This window comes from Setaria viridis, chromosome 8, assembly GCF_005286985.2.
Source record: "Setaria viridis chromosome 8, Setaria_viridis_v4.0, whole genome shotgun sequence".
NCBI lineage: Eukaryota > Viridiplantae > Streptophyta > Magnoliopsida > Poales > Poaceae > Setaria > Setaria viridis.
In genome coordinates, this window is record NC_048270.2 from 9,975,089 (window position 1) to 10,002,005 (window position 26,917).

General features: G+C 48.2%; 1 pseudogene; it reads left to right on the plus strand.

Moving 5' to 3' along the window:
• The first annotated feature begins 3,047 nt into the window (after positions 1 to 3,047).
• On the plus strand, positions 3,048 to 25,835 carry LOC117834283 (uncharacterized; annotated as a pseudogene).
• Positions 25,836 to 26,917: the final 1,082 nt, after the last annotated feature.

Sequence of the window (26,917 nt, forward strand, 5' to 3'; positions counted from 1 at the left end):
CAGGTTTTTCTGAAATTTATTCTCATTTTTGTAGAGATAAATATTTTTATTAGAAGTATCTAGAATCTTTTTCATGAGCTGCATGTATTTTATTTGGATTCCTTGTATCCCAAACTATTTCTAGGATTTTTTTCTGGAATTTTTGGAATTTTCAGGATATTTTTTGCGCTCTAAAAACATTATCTAGTATTTTCTGAATTTATTTTCGCACTGAAAATATATTCCGGAAAATAAAAAATCCTAAATCCCTTTTGGATCCGATCATACTCTAACCCGAACACGCTTCGATCCTAACCTGTCACATCCTGTTTTAAAACAAAACAAAGTGCTATCTATATGTATGCTAGGATCTAGTTTCATACATATAGTGACATTATTAGTGAATAATAGCAATAGTATCATGAAAAGAGATAAAAAAGACTTACAAGACTATCAGAGAAATACTGCTTAAACCTTGGAAACGGAGGCTCCAAACTTCACAGGCAAACGACTGGGGGCTACGTATGCCTAGAACTCAGCATCATCTTCGGAAAACTTCATACACCTTCTTCTGAGCAACAATAAGCAAGGGTGAGTACACTTATGGTTGGTACTCAGCAAGGCCACATGAACTAACCAGAATAACGATTTAATCCATCTTCATGTTTAATTAATCATGTGAGGATCCAAGCCGCTCATAACCGTGAGCACGGCTGATATAACAGTTTACACTCTGCAGAGGTTGTACACTTTACCCACAACTCGTGTTCCCTGTGTCGCCCAAGTTTGCAAAGCCCTTAAACACTTCCTTTGGTGACTGGCTAGGGGTCCACTATGAAGCCTTTACAAAGACATATAGACAACTAGTAGCCCGCTAGAGTTTCAGTAGCGGTGTGGGTCACAACCCGTTATAATGAGTCAGCACCTTAGAAGGCTACCGCTCCGAGTCATACCCCCAACACCTTCCCCCTCATTGCCCTTTCGGTAAGGCCGCTAGTTAACTACATGCCTATAGTCGGCTAAGATCAGAGCCATGTGATGTTGTGGTTGTACTGTTTTCTTGGGTGGTTCTCCATGTTCCATTTAAGGTTATCATAATATTGTGAACAAAGCATAAGTAGAAGGATAGTTAGGGACACTTGCCTTTCTCCAACGAAAAAGTTACTCTCACTGCTTTTCAAATCTTGCTTTCTTGAAACTCTTAACCTTTAAAGCTTCCAAGCACCGATCCTTCTACTCGAAGCATGCACAGGCACAAACATACAAAGCAAATAACAAGTACAACTAAGAACAATACACCAAAACAAAAGAAAAGGCTTAAAAGAGCGTACTAACGGCGAGGGTCGATCTAACGTCACGCAAACGCAAGAAACACTTAAAACGGAACTATCGAGATATTTGATTTATCAAATAAAAAGACTATATCCTTGATCCTTTTTAATTAAATAAAACATGGACATAGGTTATTTTAGAGAAATACCCTATTTGGAATTAAGCAAGTTATATTTAATCATTGAAAATGCGGTAAACTTAATCATATTTTATTTGTAAATATTAAAGTACGGATTATGCCAATTTAACAATTAATTTTTAGAAACTCAGAGCATGTATAAGACATCTAATCGAATAACTTCGTATTTCAGGTTCAACTAAACATGTTATTATTGAAAATTCATTTATGATATCATTAACATCTTAACTTTATTTATGAAAACCGATGTATAACCTAGATATCTTTTATTTAAAAAAACTAGTTATAATTAGGAATTAACCAATTAAACCTTAGTTTATAAAAACCAGGATAGAACCTAGTTAACTTTTATTTATAAAACTAATTGGATAAGAATTAGTCAAATTAATATTGATTATGAAAAACTGGTGTATATCCTGATTGACTTTTATTTATAAAGATTATGAAGTAGTTATTAATCATATTGATGTTTATTATCAAAAGTGGTGGATAACTCTTGGTAACTTTTATTTAGAGAAACACATGTTTATCAGGCATTAATCAAATTAATATTAAATTTATTTTTAAAGACATGAAATGTTGGACAACAACAACAACACTAACGTGTACTTTATATTGTGATGAACCTAACGCAACTTGAACAAATTAAAACGGAGGTAAAATGCGAAATCTATGAGCCAAAGTGGGTTCTACGGACTAAAACATGATTAATTGTAGACTACAGGGGTTAGCAAGAAAGATTACCAAGACTCAGAGAACAGAACTCGCGAAAAGCTTAAAACACAAAGGACTCAGAGAACAGAGGTTAAGGATTGGATTAGATTGGAAGGAACTGAAAAGTTCAAGGGGTTATTTGAAGAGTTTCCAAGACAAAGGACGAAACAGGATAAACAGGATATACAAGTTTTGCAGGAGCTTTATTGTAATGTCACCTTATCCTCTTCTTCAGTTCTTCCTGCGCAGGAGCCTGCGCAGCTTGGGCCGGCGGTGCACGACTGGTGGCTCGCCGGCGCTTGGCGCGGCGAGGAGGGGAGGAAAAACCGGCGCAGGTGAGGGAGATGTGCGAGGAGGGAGCCTCACCGGCAGCGAAGGGGAGGAAGCAGAGGCGCACGGCCAGCTGTTAGACTATTGTAATTATAGTATGTATAATTATAGTAGTCAGCCCTTGATTTTAGGCATGTACGCCTATGCGGTTGGCTTAGAGCCACCCCGGCCTCCATAGGTATACACCCACATTGCTATGGAATAGATTGATTCATTCCCACAATTATACTTTCATGGTATCACACGCGGTTCGCTCCTGCAGCCGTGCTTCCGCAAACCCTCGCCGCCGCTGATTCGTAGCCGGCTATCGTAAATCCCAAGACCGATGCTGTCCTCCGGATGCCGGTCCTTTCTCACCGTCGCTGTCCAGTGGACGCCGGCTCTTCTTTTTCTTTTTTTCTCCTGCCGCTGATCTCTCGCCAGGACATCACGTTCTGACGTGACCCAATTTGCTTCCAATCCAGCGTGTGCTTCCGATCGCTGGCCTCATCGTGACATTGTCCGCTGGTCTGATTGCGACTCGTGAACGACCAACTGTCGCATCTCCCTCCCGATGGCGGACGACGACGACGCTGCAGCCGCCGCCAAGGCCGCGGAGGACCAACGCCTCACGGCTGAGGCCGAAGCCCGCCATGCCAAAGACGCACGCCTTGCCGAGGAAGCCCGCCTCCGTGCTGCTGCTCTGGATGAGTATGAGCATGCCCATGAGGCCCTCTAGGCGCAAGCCACTACCGTCGTCAACGTGAAAGCGCTCATCCCTGTCATCCTTGATCAAATGACGAACACCTACACCAAGTGGCGCAACATGTTCCTCACCGTCCTCGGCAAATATGCGCTGACTAGTCACGTCCTTGAGGAAGAAGCTTTCCCGTCGCACCCAACATGGGTTCAAGCTGATTGCTGCGTCCTGACTTGGATCTACAGCACCGACTCTAGCGACCTGCAGCAATCTCTAATGATGCGGCAGGGCCCCGCTCGCGGGGCGTGGTGCTATCTCGAGGACGAGTTCCTCAGCCAAAAGGAGTCCTGGACGCTTCTACTCGAGACAAAATTCCGCAACTTCCGCCAAGAGTCCCTGAGCATCACCGACTACTGCCGCCAGCTCGAGTCGATGGCATCTTCCCTTGCCAAGTTCGGCGATCGGCAGATGGTGCTCACGCTCCTTCGCGGCCATAGAGGCAAGTTCCGCCACATGGTGTCCATCCTCAAGATGCACAGGCCGTTCCCCACGTTCGCGGAGGCACGAACGCACCTACTGTTGGAGGAGCTAGAAATTGACACACGTCCTCCATCCCCACCATCCGCACTCGTTGCTGCAACGCCACGGCCTCCCGGGGTTCCAGCACCTCCACGTCCAGGGGCGCCTCCTCCAGCACGCCCCCCGGCACCAAACGGCCAACGCATCAGCCATCGTCGTGGCCACGGTGAACGCAACGGCCAGCAGCAGGGCCAATCGGCGCTCCCTGGTGGCGCCCCTCCTGCTGGACAGGGAGGTGCACCCCCACTACGGGAAATAGTAAAGTTGCCGAGTGTTTTCTATTTGCCGAGTGCATTATCTCGGGCACTCGGCAAAGGACGTGTTTGCCGAGTGTCACACAGAAAACACTCGGCAAACATTATACACTCGGCAAAAATCCTATTTACCAAGTGTCAAACAAAAAACACTCGACAAACAAACAACCGACACTCGGCAAACAACTGACACTCGGCAACACTTAACCACGTGACCGGCATGTGCGGCGTCCGTTAGGGGGGGGGTGTGCCGGACGTTAGTCCTTTGCCGAGTGTTAGTTGCGGACACTCGGCAAAGTTACACATTTGCCAAGTGCCGCGATCGACACTCGGCAAAGACTAAATAGTTGCTGAGTGTTTCATGGGACACTCGGCAAACATGAAGGTTTGCTGAGTGTTTTTTGTGACACTCGGCAAAACCAAAAAAAAAATTTCCCTCCTCTACCCTCCAAACTTTTTGTACTCCCCACGTATGACATTTGGCACTGCATGTTAGAAGGTGGTCTATTTCTTGACCTGTTTGCTATATTTAATCAATTAATTTCATTTAGAGTAATTTGTTGATTTAAGTCAAATTTGAACTGCAAGTGATTGGAATAATGGAATAATATGAGTGGAAAAATCATATTCATGTTAATGAGTCCAAATTGAGGTCTCATCTGGGAAATGAAAAGAAATTTCGAACATTTTGTTAAGAAAACACGACCACAAACTTGTGGCTGAATGATGTTTTAATTCTCAAAAATACAAAAGAAGTTTGAAAATCACGAGATTTGCCAAGATGCTATGATTTTATATGTGGAGGCTGTGGTAAAAAATTGAGAACATTTTGCACAAATTTTGACATATGATGCTTAGAAATCGAAGCATCTCCAGAGAGGATTCCTAGAGGTTGGAAGGATCCGGTAAGATTTTGAGTCAAATTGATACTTGATTTGGCATTGAGTTCAAATCTTTTTTATAGGGCATAGACAACATAGATTGGTTCATGTCAAATTTTGGGAATTTTTCGGATCCATTTGATAATTTTTATTTATTAATTGCAATTATATAAATTTAATAGATATAAATTCAATATGAGCTATAAATCCATGAAATAATGGAATAATATTAGTAGAAAAATGAAATAGGCATTGTTTAGTGAATTTGACTAGGTTTTTGCAAAGTTTGCAAACTTTAAACTACTAAAACATATTAGTGAAGGTTTACACATGAAATATAAGCCTACTTTGCCGAGTGTCGCATCGAGGCACTCGGCAAAGCAGTTCTTTGCCGAGTGTCGAGATTTCAACACTCGGCAAACATTTCCGCGGGCCCAATTCCCAGCGACGGTACCGTTCGAAAATCCGAAAAAAAATAAAAAAGGCCTTTGCCGAGTGCCCGCAATCTTGCACTCGGCAAAGCCTGGAAATTTATCCGGCCCACCCCCGCCCTAACTCACGCACACGCACACACCCACACGCACACACCTACACACACGCCCGCTCCGCCCCGAGCCGCCGGCGCCCCGCCCCGTGCCGTCCCCGCCGCCAGACCCCCACCCCCGGCCGCTGGCCCCGCGCCGCCCACCAGCCCCCGGCCCCCGGCGCGCCAACCCCGCCCGTCTCCTCGCCCCTCTCGGCCAGTGCCCCTCACCTCTCTTCCGGTAATTCTTCAATCTTTGTTCTTCAGGTTAGAAAATTGAAATTAGAAATTAGAAAAGGTAGAGAGGTGGTAGGATGAATTAGAAATTAGAAAAGCATAGGAAAGGATTTTGTTTGCAGAAGATTGAGAGGTGGTAGGACTTTTGTTTCAGAAATTAGAAAAGAATGTTTGACTTGGCAAATCTAAGGTATAAGAACTTTATGTGGATGTCGGCCATCGTGCCGTGCCGTTGTTGTAGATGTGGTTGTAGATGTGGAGGTAGCAAGGTGAGGCATCCTTTACCTCTCTTTCCGTATGATGTTCGTATGTCACGTAACCTAGTTAGGCGTCTCCCGTTCGAAAGAGATTCGGTTGGAAATATGCAGATCTTTGCATATCTATAACCGTATATGTTTCGAATTGTCCACGTTTTTTGGATAGCCCGAGGATGTGTAGGTGGGTTTAGTATCCATGGTCTATTCCGATCCGAGATAGAGTTTCGGCAGCACCTCCTTGTTGTTCTCCGAATACACAAATCTCCCATCAAGGACGTGTATTTGGAGAACAGCGGGGAGGTGCTGCCGAAATTCTATCTCGGATCGGAGTAGACCATGGATACTAAACCCAACTACACATCCTCGGGTGGGATTAGGACCTATCTTCACCTAATAGACAATATAGGAACGTGTAGATGCAATGTGATTTTTGTATTACTCGCTTATATGCTAGAGGATGGAGGATCGTCAATGGATGTACACGGGCTGCACTAGTCAGAATATGTTGACCAATGAATGGATTGACAAGACGGATGCTTTCTTGGAATGGGCGTTTGCAAGTGTTAAAGGAGCTAGATCGACTTGGTGTCCGTGTAGCAAATGTGGAAACATGCATCAGCAAACCAAGCTAGACATGGGCAAACATCTTGTGAAGAACGGATTTACGTCAGACTACACCAGGTGGATCTACCATGGTGAATCCGATCGTGGGAGAGAGGAGGTCTTGAGACAACGCATCGAGGAATATGATGATGATGCCGGGGTGGGAGACATGTTAAATGACTATCATGAAGCACACTTCGATGAAGCACGTAGGGAGGAGGAGCCAGAGGCTACCGCAAAGGCTTATTACGAAATCTTGTCTGCGGCACAGCAACCCCTTCACGGCCATACCAAGGTTTCTCAACTAGATGCCATTGCACGCCTAATGGCTGTGAAGTCTCAGTTTAGCTTGAGTCAAGACGCGTTTGATATTATGTTGACAATTTTTGGAAGCCTGCTCCCGGTTGGTCACATCTTGCCAAAGAGCATGTATGAGGCACAGAAAGTCCTTCGTGCACTTAAGGTGCCATACGAGCATATACATGCTTGCCCGAAGGGATGCGTCGTATTTAGGAAAGAGTATGCGGAAGCAAAGTACTGTGTAAAGTGCAAATCGTCTAGGTTTCTGGAAGTAGACTCTGGTGATGGTTAGAAGAAGCAGCTCGCAATCCCCGTGAAGGTTCTACGGTATCTTCCTTTCATATCGAGGATCCAACAACTTTACATGACTGAAGAATCTGCGAAACAGATGACATGGCACAAAAACGGACGTCGATATAATCTTGAGAAGCTGGTACACCCATCCGATGCTGAAGCCTGGAAAAGTTTTGATGCGATTTATCCTGCGAAAGCTCTAGAGGCCCGTAATGTACGTGTTGCGTTGGCAATAGATGGGTTCAATCCTTATGGAATCACAGGCGAAGGAGAGTTATTCCAAGAAGATTACAATATGGACTCCAACACGTACGAAGGAGAGTTATTCCAAGAAGATGGGCTCGAAGGGAGTTTTGTGATAGATTTAACCGAAGCGATCAGAATGGAAGTAGACAACGAAAGGGTTGCTGAAGACGAGGTTCAGAATGTGAAGGACTTAGAATTACTTCAATGATTACAGTTAGCCAATGATAGTGATGACGACATTCCTCCTTCGGAGCACGGCCTTGACTATATCGACACGCGTGATAGTGATGATGAGACTTATGATCCAGCTAATCCTGATCATGATGATTATTTCTAATACATGTATGAGTCGTACTAATTTATTTATAATTTGCATATCTTTCTAATTATGTTTTCTTTATCTATGCTAATTGGTTTACTCTTTTTAATTGCAGGTCATTGAGCAATGGTGGGTGGTATGAGGAAGCTCACGGTGATTTGTGAGAGACTAGCCGCTACACGGATTGGTTCAGGATCAGGGTCACGTTTAGGGAGCGGTCGAGGGAGGCGTCGAGGCAGGCCTCGACGCAGGGTTGAGGAGGAGGAGGAGGAGGTGGTGGTGGTCCAGAAGCCTTGAGGGAAGGGTAAAGCACTGAGGCCCCCGTCACCTGAACCTGAGGTGGAGGAGGAGGAGGAGGAGCTACCTTCCGCACATGCCTCTGATGACGACGAGCAGGAGGAGGAGGAGCAGCAAGAGCAGGAGGGGGACGGGGAGGCAGGGGATGCCCAGTCCAAGATATGGTTGCAAGGTCCCTCATCCCTCCCGAAGCGTCCGATACCTGAGCATTTACGCCCGCTGATTAAACCGAGTGGGACCAAGTAATTAACTTTAAATATTCTCAATAATGTTCTTATGTTGTGTTGATGCCAGATTTCGTCACCAGTGAAATCGGCGCTAGGGAAAGAGGAAATTGGAAACATACAGTTGGAAATCGGCCGAATGGCGCTACAGTACGGGATCGGCTGATGACTTCTGCCTCGCTTAACCTTTGGGGTTCGGATCGAACACGCCAGGTTCCCGATCGGTTACCTTTTGCCAATGAGGAATCGGCCGATTAGGAGGTTGGAATAATTGGGCCGGTATGGGCTTAGAAAGGAGTAGAAGGATGAAGGGGGGATCAGCCCGTGAAGCATATAATAACCAACCTAGTACGAATTGTACTTGTAAATATTCGTTTTCTATTTGAATTAGGGATAGAGTTCTAGTCAGTTAAGGAGTCATCTGTACGGGGCTATAAATAGCTACCTTTGTAGATCTGTAATCATCAACAAATCAATACAACCAACTACTATTTCCTCGTACTTACTTTCAAGTAGGCGACTTCGCCAAATACTTTCTCCTTTTTTCACGAGTTCGTACGGGTTGGCGGGGCTGCATCAACTTGATCTCCGGCTGATCTTGTAAGTTCCGTTTATCGAGTAAATTCTAAGCTTTAACTTCGGGCGCATCGCTGTCGTTTCGTTTAGATTTATTCACTAGTTATCGATATTTACTAGAATCATAGGTTTTACCTGTTTTTTTCTAGTTTTATCACCAGTTATCCAGCTAGGAATCGGCAGTTTCGGCTTTCTCTATATTCTGCTATTAAATTCACTTATTGTACATATAGCCGATTAGATCTGTTCCTAGTGTTGTTACTATAGCATTATGTCGATTACTCTAGTAGTTTTTGTCTACACAGCTACAGTGATCGGTTGCTCTATAGCCGATTTCTTTATTACGGCAAATCGGCCGATTCGCTGATAAGCTCTCTTGAGATCGGAAATCTAGCCGATCGCGACTTCTGAACCTGACACGTATTCTTCCTTGCCAATCAACAGGTCAGATTGGCTGGCACACCACGCGAACCGCACCAGGGCAACTACCTGAACAGGAGTTAAGCAGATTCTCCCGGGTCGTGTGTCAGACGCTGGGGATTCGGTTGACCGATTTCTAGCGCCAAGACACTTTTGGCACGCCCAGTGGGACCTATACAACCGCCACCATGTCGAAAGCTGCTGAAGTCTCCGAAGATAACGTCATCGAAGTGACGGAAGCAGATCTTAAGGACAACCAGAAGGAAGAACTGGAGAAGCATACGGCACAGTTCCGGAAGGCTTGCCTGCAATCTTTCAGTCGCTCCAGAAGCGGGGAGACTATCAAAAAGTCTCCATTTCCAAGTCCCCGCCAGATCACAATCACCGAGGACTTGGACAAAATGGCCGAGATGGTCCAACAGTCCGTTTATCACGCCTTCGTTGATCAATCCCCAGTGCTCGCAAATACGGTATACAATGCCGTCATCAGCTCCTTCGCTAGCGGGGTACCTCACGGATACAAGGGACCGGCATATACTCAGCCGATTCCACCAAACCAGGGTTATTTGAATTCGGTTTCTCAGCCGATTCAATTTCTGTTGGGGGTTCAGGCGCTTCCTCATCATCAATTCCCATGGGGTATAATGGCACATAGCACCTTCAGCCACACTCCGTCCAGCTGTCCTCTGCGCCGTTCCCTCCGGTTAGCCCATCACCTTGGGGGGCACCATCAGCCACGGCTGGTCAGAATCAATCGGCCAGTCAGGGAAGCCCACAATTCCAGGCATCTTTCCAGGCGGCCACTCGGCCAACCATGCCGCCATACCAGCCTGTCACACCAGAGATGAACAAAACAGCAGAGCTCGTACTGTATGATGAAACGAGTGGCTCATTCAAATAGCCGATCTTTAATACACAGCCGGCTTTCACTCAGATGCCACCTGCTTTCACTCAGCATCAGGCTATTCCACCTCCGGTATACCAGCACGTGCCAATACCTCAGCCAACGGTTCACCAGCGAGAGCCGGATTGGTCGGCACGTATTGCAGAGGTGATTCAGGAACAATTCGGCTTGAAGCCGAAGGTACAAACTTACACCTATAGGACACCATACCCGTCTACATACGACCTACTGCCGTTTCCCCATCGGTATAAAGTTCCTGACTTCACCAAGTTCTCGGGGATGGATGATACTTCAACCGTGGAGCACGTGAATCGATTCATCATCCAATGCGGAGAGGCAGCTACGCAAGATGCTCTACGGGTGCGGCTGTTCTCGTCGTCTCTGTCTGGGTCGACTTTCTAGTGGTTCACGACATTGCCGCTGAACTCTATTATCACGTGGGCCGATTTGGAAAGACAGTTTCACAAATACTTCTACGCTGGAGTGCATGAGATGAAGCTGTCCGATTTGACCAGCCTCAGGCAGAGAAGCGACGAGCCGATATCCTCATATGTACAGAGGTTTCGGGAAATCAGGAACAAATGCTACTCTTTGGCTCTAAATGACGCACAACTGGCTGATATAGCCTTTCAAGGTCTCCTGCCCCACATCAAAGAAAAATACGCATCACAGGAGTTCGAGAGCTTAAGCCAAATCGTCCACCGATTATCTGGACAGGAGGTACGTTCTTTCGATCCACGGAGGAACTTCCAGAAGAAAGTGGCGTTCCTGGAAGAGGTTGAGGCCGAAGAAGATGCTGAGGTCGGTCTTGCGGAGTGGGTCAAAGGAAAGAAGCAGATATCATGCCCGTTCAGCAAAAAGGAGCCAGAGGCATTCGGTTTTGACACGACGAAGGCTGATAAAATCTTCGACCTTCTCCTCCAAGAAGGACAGATCAAGCTCTCGCCATATCATACAATACCTTCTGCCGAACAGCTGAAAAAGATGAAATATTGCAAGTGGCACAACGCCACGTCTCATGATACTAATGAGTGCAAAATCTTCAGGCAGCAGATACAGTCGGCCATTGAGCAAGGCAGACTTAAATTTGAAATGCCAACAAAATCAGCCAAGCCGATGAAGATCGACCAGCACCCCTTCCCCACTAACATGGTTGACACAGGGAGGAACTCGCTCCAAACAAAAGTGCTGACGTCCTAATCGGCTAAAAAGAGTGGAGCCGTAGACCCAAGAAATCAAGCGATGCCTGAAGACGTTAAGGGGAAGCGGCGGATGGAGGACGACGACGGTGAATCAGAAGAGCCACGCATTACTTCCCAGTTCCTGCTCCAGAAATATCAGCGTCAGCATGAACGCTCAAGATCCCGGGAAGAAGCGATGCGGCGGCACGAAGACCACTGGAGGTGCCCGTTCTTCATCCACTGTTGGGAAAGCAACCTCAGGCTAACTTCGGCCGATAATTGCCCAGAATGCAACAGCCCGTATCGTGGCAATCGGCCGTTCAACAGGTCTCGCTCCAGAGACGGAAGACCAGAACCGATCAACAGGAACTGGCGCAACCAAGACGACCAGCGCCCTCCCGTGCGTGATTGGCTGGGGGGCAGAAGTGACCGATATGACCGGTCGGAAGATAGACGCCATGACAGGTAGGGGGGCAGGACTGATCGACATGACCGGTCAGAAAATAGGGCCAACGTTCACAGTCGGCTTGAAGAGATGGCAGATGCTCGGGTGACAGACGAAAACCCGTTAGGACGTGAGCCGGAATGGGAGCGCGCCAAGCCAAGGTCCAAACCAGTAAACCCCAGGTGGTGTCCCGATGGATTGACCAAATCTCAAAAACGAAGGATCCAACGTCTCCGCCAGTGGGAACAGCAGGAGGAGGAACAACAGAGCACGACGGACAAGAAGGAAGGTAGGCCTCGGGTATGGCACCCCAAAAGAAACGACAGAGGGGGCGACGAATCGGCGGGTGATGAATCGGCAGCCGATATCGGCATGGTTTTCATACTGCCGATGGAGTTTATGACTCCTGCCGACCGACAGGATGTGTCGGCAATAGAAGAACAGATGGCACAGTTGGCTTTGGAGCCAATGATAGCCACGTTCGAGAAGCCCGAGGACGACGAACGACAACACCTGAAAGCATTGTTTCTCAAAGGGCATGTCAACAGCCACCCCCTCACCAGATTAATGGTAGACGGAGGAGCCGCAGTCAATATCATGCCGTATGTCGTACTCTGGAAGCTTGGGAAAAGCGATGATGACTTGACCAAGACGGACATGATGCTCAAGGACTTCGAAGGCAACGTGTCCCCTGCTCGCGGCGCCCTCTGCGTCGACCTCACCATCGGCAGTAAGACCCTTCCCACTACCTTCTTTATCATTAATGGCAAGGGATCCTACAATATGTTACTCGGCCGGGACTGGATACACGCAAGTTGCTGCATCCCATCGACGATGCATCAATGTCTCGTACAATGGGTCGGCGACAACATCGAGGTAGTCAACGCCGATTCCGCATACAGCATCGCGGCAGCCGACACGCAGCAGTGGAGCTGCGAAACCGTCAAGTGCATATCCGGCAGAGTATGGGATACCGATTTCCTGAAGGTGTCCGATTTTGGCCTACAGCCGATCCGAGCAGTCGGCTTCGAAGACTCAGAATAAATGGATCAGTTCGCCCGAGAAGATGGGAAGCTAGGGCACGGGTTCACGTCGGCCGATTCATTGGAGATGATAGACTTAGGCGATGGTACCAAACCAAGGCCGACTTATATTAGTGCAAATTTAGACCCAGAATACAAATGTAAATTGACAAATTTGTTAAGAGAATTTAAGGATTGTTTTGCTTGGGAATATCATGAGATGCCCGGTTTAGATCGATCTATTGTTGAACATCAGCTACCCATAAAACCAGGGTATCGGCCGTACCAACAACCTGCACGGCGCTGCAATCCTAAAATTCTACCAGACATAAAAGCCGAAATAACTCGGCTAATCGAAGCAAAATTTATTCGGCAATGCCGTTATGCCGAGTGGATCTCCAACATTGTACCAGTGTACAAGAAGAACGGAAAGTTATGTGTGTGCGTTGATTTCAGGAATCTTAATCAGGCCACACCGATGGACGGGTACCCCATGCCAACGGCCGATGTACTGATAGACGCTGCCGCGGGACACAAGGTTATTAGCTTTATGGACGGAAATGCTGGATACAATCAAATACTGATGGCCGAAGAGGATATACCCAAAACGGCCTTCAGATGCCCGGGCCACCTTGGTTTATTCGAGTGGGTGGTGATGACTTTTGGCTTGAAGAACGCTGGCGCTACGTATCAGAGAGCCATGAACTACATATTTCACAAACTCATCGGCATTCTGGTAGAGATCTACATCGATGACGTCGTAGTCAAGTCTAAAGGACACGAAGAGCATCTGGCCGATCTGCGAAGAGTGCTGGAATGCACCAAGAAACATGGGCTGAAGATGAACCCCAATAAATGTGCCTTCGGCGTGTCCGCCGGACAGTTCTTAGGATTCATGGTGCACGAGCGGGGAATAGAGATCAATCGGAAGACCATAGCGGCTATCAACAAAGTCGTGGCCCCGCAGAATAAAACTGAATTGCAGTCTTTAATCGGCAAGGTGAATTTCATCAGAAGATTCATATCTAATCTATCTGGGCAGATTCAGGCGTTCACACCACTACTGAAGTTGAAGCCTAACCAGGAGTTCATATGGGGGGAGGAACAACGCAAGGCATTGGAAGATATCAAGCAGTACTTGGTCTCACCACCGGTATTGGTTCCTCCTCAAACTGGTAAGCCATTTAAATTATACTTATCAGCCGATGAAAAGGCTATTGGGTCGGCTCTAGTCCAGGAATTTGAAGGAAAGGAACGAGTAATTTATTATGTCAGTAGAAGACTTCTGGACACCAAAACAAGATATCCTCCAGTGGAGCGGTTGTGCCTATGTCTATACTTCTCATGCACCAAACTCAGGCACTACTTACTGTCGGCGGAATGTGTAGTCGTATGCAAAGACGACGTAGTAAAATACATGCTGTCACTGCCGATCTTGAAAGGACGAATCGGCAAATGGATATTAGCTTTGTCGGAGTTTGATCTACGGTATGAATCGGCTAAAGCCGTCAAGGGTCAGGTCATGGCCGATTTTGTCGCCCAACACTGCGGGCCAGAGATCACCTTCGCGGAACCGGTACCTTGGACCTTATACTTTGATGGATCGTCATGTGGGGTCGGATCAGGAATCGGCATCGTCCTCATATCGCCTCGGGGGGCAAGTTATGATTTCTCTCTGCCGATAGAAGCTACCGCCACTAACAACCAAGCAGAATACCGGGCTGTATTAAAAGGCTTACAACTGCTAAGAGAGGTCAAGGCCGATTCTGTCGAAGTCTTCGGAGATTCCATGCTTATTGTGGATCAATTAACCGGGAGGTCCGAATGCAAAGATGATGTATTAAGAATTTATTATGAAGATTGCCTGCAGCTTTTAAAAGAATTCAAATTGGCAGTAATTGAGCACATCCCAAGAGATCACAATGAAGATGCCAACAAACTCGCCCAGCACGCGTCTGGGTATCGGCCAATTCTGGGCGCGATGGCTCTGGAACTTGCGGCCGATGACTGGCGAAAAGAAATTGCCGATTACTTGAAAGATCCGTCTAAGAAAGTGGATCGACGAGTGCGTTTCCATGCTACTAAATACGTACTGCTTGAAGACGACCTGTTCTACCGAACAATTGACGGTGTTCTACTCAAATGTCTGGGAACAGAGGAGGCTAAGACTCTAATGGGAGAAATCCATGAAGGGGTATGTGGAGCCCACCAATCGGCCCATAAGATGAAATGGATGATCAGGAATAATGGGTATTACTGGCCAACGATCCTCGAAGATTGTTTCAAGTATTATAAGGGATGCCAGGATTGTCAGAAATTTGGGAATGTCCAACGTGCACCCGCATCGGCCATGAATCCCATTATCAAGCCGTGGCCGTTCAGAGGATGGGGAATAGACCTTATCGGCCAAATTTACCCACCATCAAGCAAAGGGCACAAATTTATTCTGGTGGCTACCGATTACTTTACCAAATGGGTGGAGGCAATTCCGTTAAGAGCCGTAACATCAGCTATCATGGCCGACTTCGTAAGGGAGCATATCGTCTACCGATTCGGCATCCCCCAGACTATTACAACCGATCAGGGAACAATGTTCACATCGGGGGAGTTCGAAGAATTCACAACCGATATGGGGATCAAATTGTTAAACTCCTCTCCGTATTACGCCCAAGCCAACGGCCAGGCCAAGTCCTCCAACAAAGGGATAATTAAGTTAATCAAAAGGAAAATAGAGGAGCAGCCAAAGAAATGGCACCTATGCTTAACTGAAGCCCTATGGGCGTACAGGATGGCCTGTCATGGGGCCACCAAGTTATCCCCTTATCAATTGGTGTACGATCACGATGCAGTACTACCGTGGGAGTCGAGGGCAGGATCGAGACGTATTTCGCTCCAGGACCAATTGACGGCCGACGATTACTCGTCACTCATGAAAAGGGAACTCGATGACCTAGCCGGCCAGCGGTTGAGAGCCTTGATAAGTATTGAAGAAAATAAGAAGAAAGTAGCCAGGTGGTACGATAAGAAGGTCAAAGTCAAACAATTCTCCCCTGGGGACTTGATTTGGAAGTTAGTATTGCCGATTGGGTCGAAAGATCCTAAGTTCGGAAAGTGGTCCCCTACATGGGAAGGGCCGTATAAAATCGGCAGGTGTGCTTCGAGAAATGCTTATATTTTGGAAACAATCGAGGGAGAAGAGTTTACTAGGGCTCTGAACGGAAGGTACTTGAAGAGGTACTACCCTAGTATATGGATCGGAGCATAAAGGATTGACCGTAATACAACGGCACACAGCCGATACAAAACGGTTCATCTATAAAAAAACATGTAATCGTCCAAATCGGCCGATGTATTCATTCGGTACGGACGGTGGATTACACGGCCGACGAGATACAAGTAGCCCTTAGAACAAAAAAAATAATAACTAACCATTCTTCTTCTTACGCTCTCTCTCAGCCCGGCCTAATCCTATCATAAAACGGAGGTACTCTTCGTCCATCTCTGTTGGAGCCTCACCATTCTTTTTCTTACGCTCTCTCTCAGCCCGATCTAGCTCTATCATACGACGGAGGTACTCTTCTTCTGTCTCTTTCATCGAAGTCTCCGCTTCGACTTGACAGGGGAGAGGGTGGCTCCAATCCATGGCCGGGTGCGAAGTTCCTGCCGCCGCATCTTCAAGGATGACCCGTGGAGGAAGCGGATGACTTCTGTCGGCTTGAGGTCGTCGGCGGGTGTTGTCAGTCAAAAACTCCAAGACCCGACGGGCGTCCGCAGAGACATGTTCTTGAAGTTCGTCACGATGAGCCCTGATGAAATCCTTATCCTCTGACGACAACGGGTCATCAGAGTGCATGAGCTCGATGGCGCGTTCGAGCTTGGGGCTAAGACGCCGTGGCTGAAAGAAATAAAGATTAAAAAGGGTGAGCCTCTTCTAGAGAATTAAAAAGAGAGAAGAGAATTGAGGCCAGAGTTTCACCTGGTTGACAGAGGAAGAGGAAGACGACGAAGACATGACAGAAAGTCGCGCCGGCGAGAACGGGTTGAGAAAATAAAGCCGAAGCCAAACTGGTACTCTCGGAAGGGGGGAGTCTAGGCCAGCTTTTATAAGAGAAATAGGCGTGGATATTTGGTAAGGGTGCGTTCCATCAGAAGTAAGAGGGGCAATAAATAAAAGAGGCGTCACGAAGGACGGTCAAAGCAGTTATTAAAGGTTCGTACAAAATAGTTAGTACCTTTACAGATTACCCAGAAGGGTATCGATAGCCGCAATCGCCCGACGCCGGATCTGATCGGCAGAGTCCAAGACCCGTTGGTCTTCATCCGCCAATCCGGGGACTTCTGATGCGCTACGGTGGAGCTTCAGGGCTTCATGGGCCAAGTGCTGCCTCTCCTGTTTTAAATCGGCAATGACAGAAGGGAGTTCTTGGAGCCTTTTCTCTTCGGCACTGATTGCCTTGGTCACCTGCTCCATTTCCTTGGCAAGCTCTGCCCTTCGGCGTTTGAGGCGGTCTATCTCACCGACGATCCCCGGGCGGGAGTCCTCCATAAAATGAATACGTTGGTGCACTCTTGAGCCTAACGTTTGTACGCGTCCTCTTCTTCATGAGTCTTGGCCAGCTTGGCACGATCGGCCATGTGACGAAGGGCCCTGAAGACCGGAATCCTCATGGACTCAATAAATGCGGCCGGCGCCAAGGCTTCCTCCGCTTCTTCTGGCACTCGCCCGCTGACGTCACCGAAAAGCTGCCGAATCGGCGAAGCATCTTCTACTAATCGGCCGATGTCCCCTTGAAGAAGGGATCGGATGCTGGTAAGCTTGGCTCGGACGTCGTCAGGGACGGAGCTCAGAGCGACCTGGCGAGAAGCGACTTCTTCATCATCAGAGAGGGCAACCGCAAAAGAGAAGAGGCTGTTGTCAGGGGTGTCCTGTTCCTGGAAATAGTAAAGAAGGAAAATAAATCGGCTGATGGTGGAAGCATATCAGCTAAATGAAGTTGAAAGATGTCTTACCTCTTTGAATCGAATCTCTTCAAGTTGCATTCGGGAAGCCGTCGCCCTCGGCTCAGGGGCTTGTACCATGGGTTCATCAGAAGAGGAAGACTCCACGATGATCGGTGCTGTGCTTGGCATGCCGATGACCTGTGTCAGAAGGTTGAGTAAGCACATTATTCAAACACTGAGGAAATCGGTGAAATTGTGTTGTACCTCAGCGGATGGAAGCGGGGGTGCGTCGATGGCCGATTGGGTTGCTGCCGATTGTTGTGTGTCCATGGGGGTACTCTGTGCAGTCTGAAATAAAAAGGATTAATATCGAAACGACAATCGGAAGGATTAAATATAAGTTTACCTGCACAGCCTCTAGCAGCAGTGATGCGGCGGCTGCCCCAGCTTGTGCGACGACTTGAGTGTCAATCTCTCTGGTAGCTTGAGGGGGTGGTGCGACCGAAGTCTCTGCCGATACGAGCATGGGAGGATCCGCCGGTTCTATACGGGCCCGGACTCAGCGGCTGGTCTTCTTGGAGACCTTCTTCTGTGTTTGCTTCGATCGGCCAGCAATTACGTCCACGGACGGAGCATCATAGCCGATCAGAGGGTAGGTGGTGTATGGATGATCTTCTATTAGCCGACCACTTCGGCTGTGTGTTGGGGGGACACGATTCTCAGACTGAAGAAATGAAGCGAAGCATTAGTATTCAACTACGTTGAGAAAAGAGTAAAAATCGGCTAAGGAAAATACCTCGGCGTTAGGGTCGATGTTGGCTGGATCCAGGAGATTGCAGTATGCCGATGCCGAGTTGCAGAAGAGGAATTGTTTCCACTCGGCCCACCAAAGTTTGAATGGCTGGACAGCGAAGGGGGCTACTATCCAGTTGTTCAGGTCAATAGTGGTGGAGTCCGGGATCCGATCTCGTACCCGATTGTAGTCCAGACCTGTTGTGAGCCCATCTCTAAACTTGACTCGGCCAGCAAAATATACTTGAATCGGCAGCTGACCCATGCCGAGTTGGCGTGCTGCAGCAGAGGGATTGTAGAACTCGTACGTGGGGGCATCTTTCCCCGAGAAGAAGTTGGCTGGCAGGATTCCTGGCTTGATGAGCTCATCGGTGAGTTCTTCGTCAAATCGGCCAGTGGTCGAGTCGAAGCAGGTTGGGAGTTCAAAGATTGGGTCATCCCGCTGATAAGGAAACCAGACGGTTGCATCTTCATTAAAGCCGTTGTAAAAGCATCGGAAGTACTCGGCCACTTTTGTAGCAGAGTACAAGCAACCCGGGAAGGCCGACGCCGCTTCACCGAAAGATGTGCATCGGCGACGAGCAGTAGGATCTTCTGCCGATTCAATGTTGGGGAACATCATGTGTTCCACCCTCTGCTAAGTGATCTTGCTCATATAAAGGTTCAACCATAAATTGATGAACCACCAGGGGCCACCTGGATTTCCAATCGGCTCCCCCTTGGATAGTTTGATGCCGATTTGGTGGAGCATGTGGTACGCCGCCCCTAGCAAGTGTTTCCCAAGGGGAACAGGGGTTCCTGCCGATAGCGCTTCGGCTAAAGCCTGGGTGTTGGTTGATGGGCCGGCTGCTCTTCCGCAAAAGAAATGTTTTTCTAACCACATCATTAAAAAGGCCGTGTGCTCCCTATTCTCAACAGACCCGGCTCTTTTGTTGCATCTGATGAATCCTTTCCACCCGCCGATTCCTCTTGTGTCCAGCCGATGTGATGTTGCGGCTAAGAGGCGGAAAGGTGTGTCCGGGGAGGAAATGTCAAGGCCGGTCAACAGAACCACATCGGCCAGTGTGGGAGTCATAGGCCCATGCCCAAACAAGAAAGCATTGAGGGCATCAGACCAAAAGTAAGAGGCCGCTATCACCAACGGTTCATTTCGCTCCATCTGGGACAAAGACAGGTTGATGCACTGGCCGATTTTGAGTTCGTCCCATTGGACCCTCTTCGGTTCGGCTATCCGTTGGTACCACTCCCTCCAACCAGGGGTTTCATTCGGCCAAGACCTAAAAGTACCTAGCCAGTGATCCAGGTCCATGGTGGATTCTTTGAAGGGGATTCTATGGGTTTCCAAACTGATGAGATCGGTTGGATCTGGGTTCCCCATGGGTCCGAGACAGACCAGGCCGGGATTTCCCGTAAGATGGACAGTAATGCGATGTCTAACCGCCTAAAAAAGGAAAGGGGGCACGAAAAGTAAGAAATAGATCTAAAGTAAATATATTGCCGATAGAGGAAGGATTCAGTAATGACCTCCGGGATGAAGTTCCTAGTAGTCGGCGTGACCGCCGGTGCAGCTGCGGAGGATGAGGCCGCTATGGGGATCGCCATTGGGATCTCCGATGAAGCTCCTTCTTCTGACGATGGAGCGACCGCTGTCGCCACTTCCGCCGGAGGCGCCATTTTTGGGGCATCGCGCGCTGGACAGCTGCCTGAAGGGGCCGCCATTGGAGGGGAAAAGAAGAAACAACAGGAAGATGGCGCTAGGAAGCTTCGGAGCTAAGGGAAAGTGCTGAAGGAGGAAGAAGGCGCGCGCGCTGAGGAAGAAGGACGTGAGCTCGAAAGTGAAGTGCGGGGTGAACTGCTATTTAAAGGGCGTCTGAGGAGGGGTAAAAATGGAATTTTTACCGCACCGGTGTTTCGAGTTTTTCGGAGTAGTGGTTGTCGTGGGCGCCCGTTTCGAAAAGATTGCAATCATCAGGTTGAAGACCGCGAAACGGAAGGATATTTTCATTGCGGCTGTTTCGGAGGGGAAGTTGAAAAGAATTTCGAAGTAAAAGACTATGTTTTACTCCGAAACTGGGGGGCATGTGTTGACGCCAGATTTCGTCACCAGTCAAATCGGCGCTAGGGAAAGAGGAAATTGGAAACATACAGTTGGAAATCGGCCGAATGGCGCTACAGTACGGGATCGCTGATGACTTCTGCCTCGCTTAACCTTTGGGGTTCGGATCGAACACGCCAGGTTCCCGATCAGTTACCTTTTGCCAATGAGGAATCGGCCGATTAGGAGGTTGGAATAATTGGGCCGGTATGGGCTTAGAAAGGAGTAGAAGGATGAAGGGGGGATCAGCCCGTGAAGCGTATAATAACCAACCTAGTACGAATCGTACTTGTAAATATTCATTTTCTATTTGAATTAGGGATAGAGTTCTAGTCAGTTAAGGAGTCATCTGTACGGGGCTATAAATAGCTACCTTTGTAGATCTGTAATCATCAACAAATCAATACAACCAACTACTATTTCCTCGTACTTACTTTCAAGTAGGCGACTTCGCCAAATACTTTCTCCTTTTTTCACGAGTTCGTACGGGTTGGCGGGGCTGCATCAACTTGATCTCCGACCGATCTTGTAAGTTCCGTTTACCGAGTAAATTCTAAGCTTTAACTTCGGGCGCATCGCTGTCGTTTCGTTTAGATTTATTCACTAGTTATCGATATTTACTAGAATCATAGGTTTTACCTGTTTTTTCTAGTTTTATCACCAGTTATCCAGCTAGGAATCGGCAGTTTCGGCTTTCTCTATATTCTGCTATTAAATTCACTTATTGTACATATAGCCGATTAGATCTGTTCCTAGTGTTGTTACTATAGCATTGTGTCGATTACTCTAGTAGTTTTTGTCTACACAGCTACAGTGATCGGTTGCTTTATAGCCGATTTCTTTATTACGGCAAATCGGCCGATTCGCTGATAAGCTCTCTTGAGATCGGAAATCTAGCCGATCGCGACTTCTGAACCTGACACGTATTCTTCCTTGCCAATCAACAGGTCAGATTGGCTGGCACGCCGCGCGAACCGCACCAGGGCAATTACCCGAACAGGAGTTAAGCAGATTCTCCCAGGTCGTGTGTCAGACGCTGGGGATTCGGTTGACCGATTTCTAGCGCCAACATGTTGAAAGTTAAAAAAACTAATAATTTATATTAATCACTTGTGCAGAAGTTGGATTAAGCTCACTGGGGGTGGCCACAACCGTAAGGCCAACGGGATCCTTAGCCTTTTGTGCAGGCTTCACTTCCCTAGCTTGGTGGTGTACTCCAGACAGCAGCAGCCGGCCTACATGTGGGACCACTACGTTGCCGCCCTCGACGTCCCTGATCGTCAACATAGGAGATTCCCGAACATAGCGGAGCGGGTGAAGGCCGAGCTGTTAGTAAGTACTCCTCGCACTACATTGCTCAATACATCACCTACGTTCAACATTCTTGAAATAATAACTGTATACATCGCGTCTATATGCAGGATTTCTATAGATGCCAAGAGGGATTCGAGGCCAAGGCAAAGGCCGTCTCTGATCTAGCTTCCAAGAAGCTCGTGAAGGACACGCATTACGAGGCACGCATCCAGGTCATCATCGAATTCTTCGCTAAATATAGACGGATCAAGCTTAGAAAAGTGGAGGCAAGGACAATGAACCTGACCAAGGACCAATTCATGAGGGCAAGTAAATAATGTTGATACTTACTTTATTTAAGATTAATTAGGCTCAATTTCCTTTTTCATATGTCACACGCTTGATGATGTAGGTGCCTCCGTGGTGGTGCCATGCACATATCTGGTGCTGGGAGATGATGGTGGACATGTGGTTGGAGTCCGGGTGGTTGGAGAACCACCTTGCTTCTGGGCAGCGGTGTTTTCAGATGCCGACTGCACCACACCATCAAGGCAGCCTAAGCCTTGATGAATATAGAGAAAAATGGGTATGCGACTTCAATTCTTTATTCTAACGTTCAATTCTGCATAATTCCTAATCATTTTGTATGTTTTGTTGTAGTCGTCGTCACATGATGGCCGACCTTGCTCCCAGCTCAAGGCATGGGTCCTCTCCAAAAATGGCAAGGCGATGGCCGATATCGATTTCGACCCAGATGACCCGTCCGAGGCGTACAGCCATCCTAGCATACACAGTCGCGTTACCGAGTATACAGCGATGGCTAGGGAGGTTCACGGGCCAGACTTTGATCCGAGCTCCGAGGACATTGATGGAGAAATCGTGATGAGGGTGGGAGGCAAGAAGCATGGCCGATATTGGCTTGGCGATGGCGTAATCGACACGGCCTCTACTCCCACTCTCTCCCAGATCCGAGCAAGGAGCACGGACTTGAGCCCGGCGATACGGCCACGACCAACCACTGCACAATTCCTGATGGAGGCTCTCCATGTTCTTTCTCTTCCATTCATCGTTCGTTTGTTGGAATGAAATATTGTAGGCCTAGGTGGAAGCAGGAAGGAAGCAACAAGAGGAGATGGTGGCCTAGATGGAGGAGATGTGGTGGAGGATGGAGGAAGAAAATTGGATGAGGATGGACCAGATGTTCTAGTACATGCAAAATTTTGCTTCGAGCATGGGTCAATCTTTGCCTCCGCCACCGATGTTGTTCCCTCCGCCTCAGACACCCATAGCTACTCCTGTGAGTCACTTGACACATTGTGCTTAAGATTGAATACTTTAATTTTGACAACTTTAGATGTTAGCTCAGAATGTCCTATCCTATGTGCAGAATCAATCGGCGACTTCGAATAATAAAGATCAAGATTTGTCGCAGTGGTCTCCTTGGCCTCCACGGAACTAGACTTAGTTGTTAACTTGGATGAAACTTAGTTGTGACTTGAACTTGGATTTATGGCTTGTTTCATGCTTATGTTGGATTATACCTGTGATGTTTATGAATAATGCTTGTAATGGTGGTTGTGAATTATGCCTCTGATTATTTATTACAAATGCCTATGATGATGTGTATTGTGAATTGAGAGGGGTCCGTTATACATGACAAAACGGGTAAAAAAGGGGGGTACTGTCTACTTTGCCGAGTGTTTTCACTTTAACACTCGGCAAAGGGGGCAGTTGCACCACCTCCTGTCGCTTTTTTGCCAAGTGTTTTGGCTAACACTCGGCAAAGCTCCACGTATTTGCCGAGTGCCACGACCATGGCACTCGGCAAAGCTCCACGTATTTGCCGAGTGCCAAAGCGCTGACACTCGGCAAAGCTCTATGTATTTGCCGTGTGCCTCAAGGCCGACACTCGGCAAAGATGCATGTTTTTGCCGAGTGTCTGCCGTCTGGCACTCGGCAAACGTGCCGTTAACCTAGACGCCGTCACCGCCGTTGTCGCCGAGTGTTAATTTTTGCCGAGTGTGTTTTTGGCCATCGGCAAAATGTTTGCCGAGTGCATGAGGTTTGACACTTGGCAAACATCTGTTTGCTGACACAAAATTTGTCGTGTGCTGTATGCCGAGTGTTACACTCGTCAGACAGTTTGCCGAGTGTTTTTGGCTCTTCGCCGAGTGCCTGTGGCACTCAGCAACTTTACTGTTTCCCATAGTGTCCCGGCATGCATCCGTCCTTCACGCACCCATGGGTTGGCACTGTACGGCTGTGGCCATATGACCAATCCAGGCGCCCACCACCGCCACCAGCGTTCAGCGCCGTTCCACAGTACAGCGGCTTCGGCGCCAGCAGCTTCGGCGGCGCACCCAGCGCCTATGGTGGCTTCTACGGTGCTCCATCCCCTCCGTACGGCACGTACTATGGGGGAGCTGCACCCCCAGGTTTCCAGGCGCCCACACCGGCGTACCAAGCGGCACCCTGGAAACCCACTCACGGTGGTGCATGGCATCAGGACGCCCTTGCACTCTCCTTCAACACCATGACGCTCAACCCCCCGAACGCTACTTCCGAGTGGTACGCCGACTCCGGTGCAGGTTTGCACATGACCTTAGATGCTGGTAAACTCTCCACCATTTCTTACTTCATTCACTCCTTCATCTATCATTGTGGGAAACGGTGCCTTGCTTCCTGTCACAGCCACTGGATCACATACTTTTTCTTTACCGCATCGCAATTCAGTTCTCAATAATGTGCTGGTGTCTCCCAACATTATTAAGAATTTAATTTCTATTCGTCGCTTTACCAACGACAATGATTGCTCCATTGAGTTTGATCCCTTTGGCCTTTCTGTGAAGGATTTGCAAACCAGGAACGTGATCGCCAGGTGCAATAGCTCCGGTGACCTCTACGCGTTCTATGCACCCTCCACCACCACCTCTGCGTTCCTCGCTACACCCACCTCCCTTTGGCATCGCCGTCTCGGTCATCTTGGGCGTGAAGCTTTGTCCAAACTTCTTACCTCCAGTGTCATTTCCTGTAATAAAGATGATGTCAACCACATATGTCATGCGTGCCAACTTGGTCATCATGCACGTTTGCCGTTCAGTTCATCTAGCTCGCGAGCTTCTCATAATTTTGATTTAATACACTGTGATTTATGGACCTCTCCAATTGTTAGTGTGTCAGGCTATAAATATTATTTGGTAATTATTGATGATTTCTCCCACTACATTTGGACGTTTCCGCTCTGCCTAAAATCCGAGACTTTTTCCACCCTTGCCAATTTCTTCACTTTTATTCGCACACAATTTGGCACCACCATCAAGAGCGTCCAGTGGGTTAACAGCCATGAATTTGATAATTCTCAGGCCCGCACGTTGTTCCTCTCCCATGGTGTTGCACTTCGCATGTCGTGTCCATATACTTCTCAACAAAATGGTAGAGCAGAACGTTCCCTTCGCACCATAAATAATATTTTATGTTCTCTCTTCTTCCAGGTGAGTCTCCCTCCAGTCTACTGGGTCGAAGCCCTTCACACTACGACATACCTTGTGAACCAGCTCGCCACTAAAACCCTCACCTTCTCGACACCATACACCTCCCTCTACTCTACCCAGCCCTCCTATGATCGTCTTCGAGTTTTTGGGTGCGCCTGCTATCCCAATATGTCCTCCACAGCACCCCATAAACTCACTCCCCGCTCATCCCTATGCGTCTTCGTCAGCTATTCCTCGGAACACAAAGGCTATCGGTGTCTCGAGCTCCAGTTGAATCGCATCATTATTTCTAGACATGTCATTTTTAATGAGTCCTCTTTCCCCTTCTCCGACATGTCTACCACACCAATGGCCCCTTCCACCTTGGATGTTTTAATTGATGAGCATGATCTTACCACTTCGGTTCCAGGAACCCGTTTCGTTCATGTAGGTACTACTCCATCGGCTCCATGTTGTGCATGGTACTGTACCCATGCATGGCACTGTAGCAGCGCCTGAGCTCTCCCAGGGGTCACCGGACCTTGGCGCTGCTGCCCACACTGCTCCTAGCAGCGCCTCCTCCACGCCCGTACATCCTGGTGCTGGTGCCCCTGTACACCGCGTGCAAGTTGTTGCCAGTAGCACCGCTCCCATGGCACCATCGAGTACAGCCGGTACTACTACGTCTGCCTCGTCGACCGTCCCAGCCGGTGCTGCTGCCCCCGTGTCTCCCGTGCGGGCAACTGCCAGCAGCACCACGGCCACCGGTCGTATGGTGGCCACGAGGCTGGTCTCCATCACCCCCGTCGACAATGCGCATCCCATGCGCACACGCGGCAAGGCCGACATCGCACAGCCCGTGGATCACCTCAACCTCCACACTGTGCCCATGTCACCACTGCCCAGCTCTGTCCGATCAGAATTGGCGCTCCGCTATGCAAACTGAGTACGATGCCTTGATTGCCAATGACACCTGGAGTCTTGTGCCACGGCCTCCTGGTGTTAACATGGTCACCGGCAAGTGGGTTTTTCATCACAAACTACTTGCAGATGGTTCTTTGGATCGCTACAAGGCCCGCTGGGTCCTCCAGGGTTTCACACAACGGCCTGGTATTGATTATGATGAGACGTTCAGCCCTGTGGTCAAGCCCGTGACAGTCTGAGTGGTTCTTTCTTTGGCTCTCTCTCTCAGGACTGGCCCATTCACCAGCTGGATATGAAAAATGTGTTCTTGCATGGTACCCTCACAGAGATAGTGTACTGCATTCAGCCCACAGGTTTTGTGGATTCTTCTCGTCCTGATTTCGTCTGTCGGCTCAACAAGTCTCTATATGGTCTGAAGCAGGCTCCGCGTGCTTGGCATCATCGGTTTGCCTCTCATCTTATTTCACTTGGATTTGTTGAAGCGAAGTCAGACACTTCACTCTTTATATATCGACATCTTATTTCACTTGGATTTGTTGAAGCAAAGTCAGACACTTCACTCTTTATATATCGACGAGGGACAGACACAGCTTTGTTGTTGCTCTATGTGGATGACATTGTTCTCACTGCTTCCTCTGCCAATCTTCTAAAGCAGATTATTGGGGCT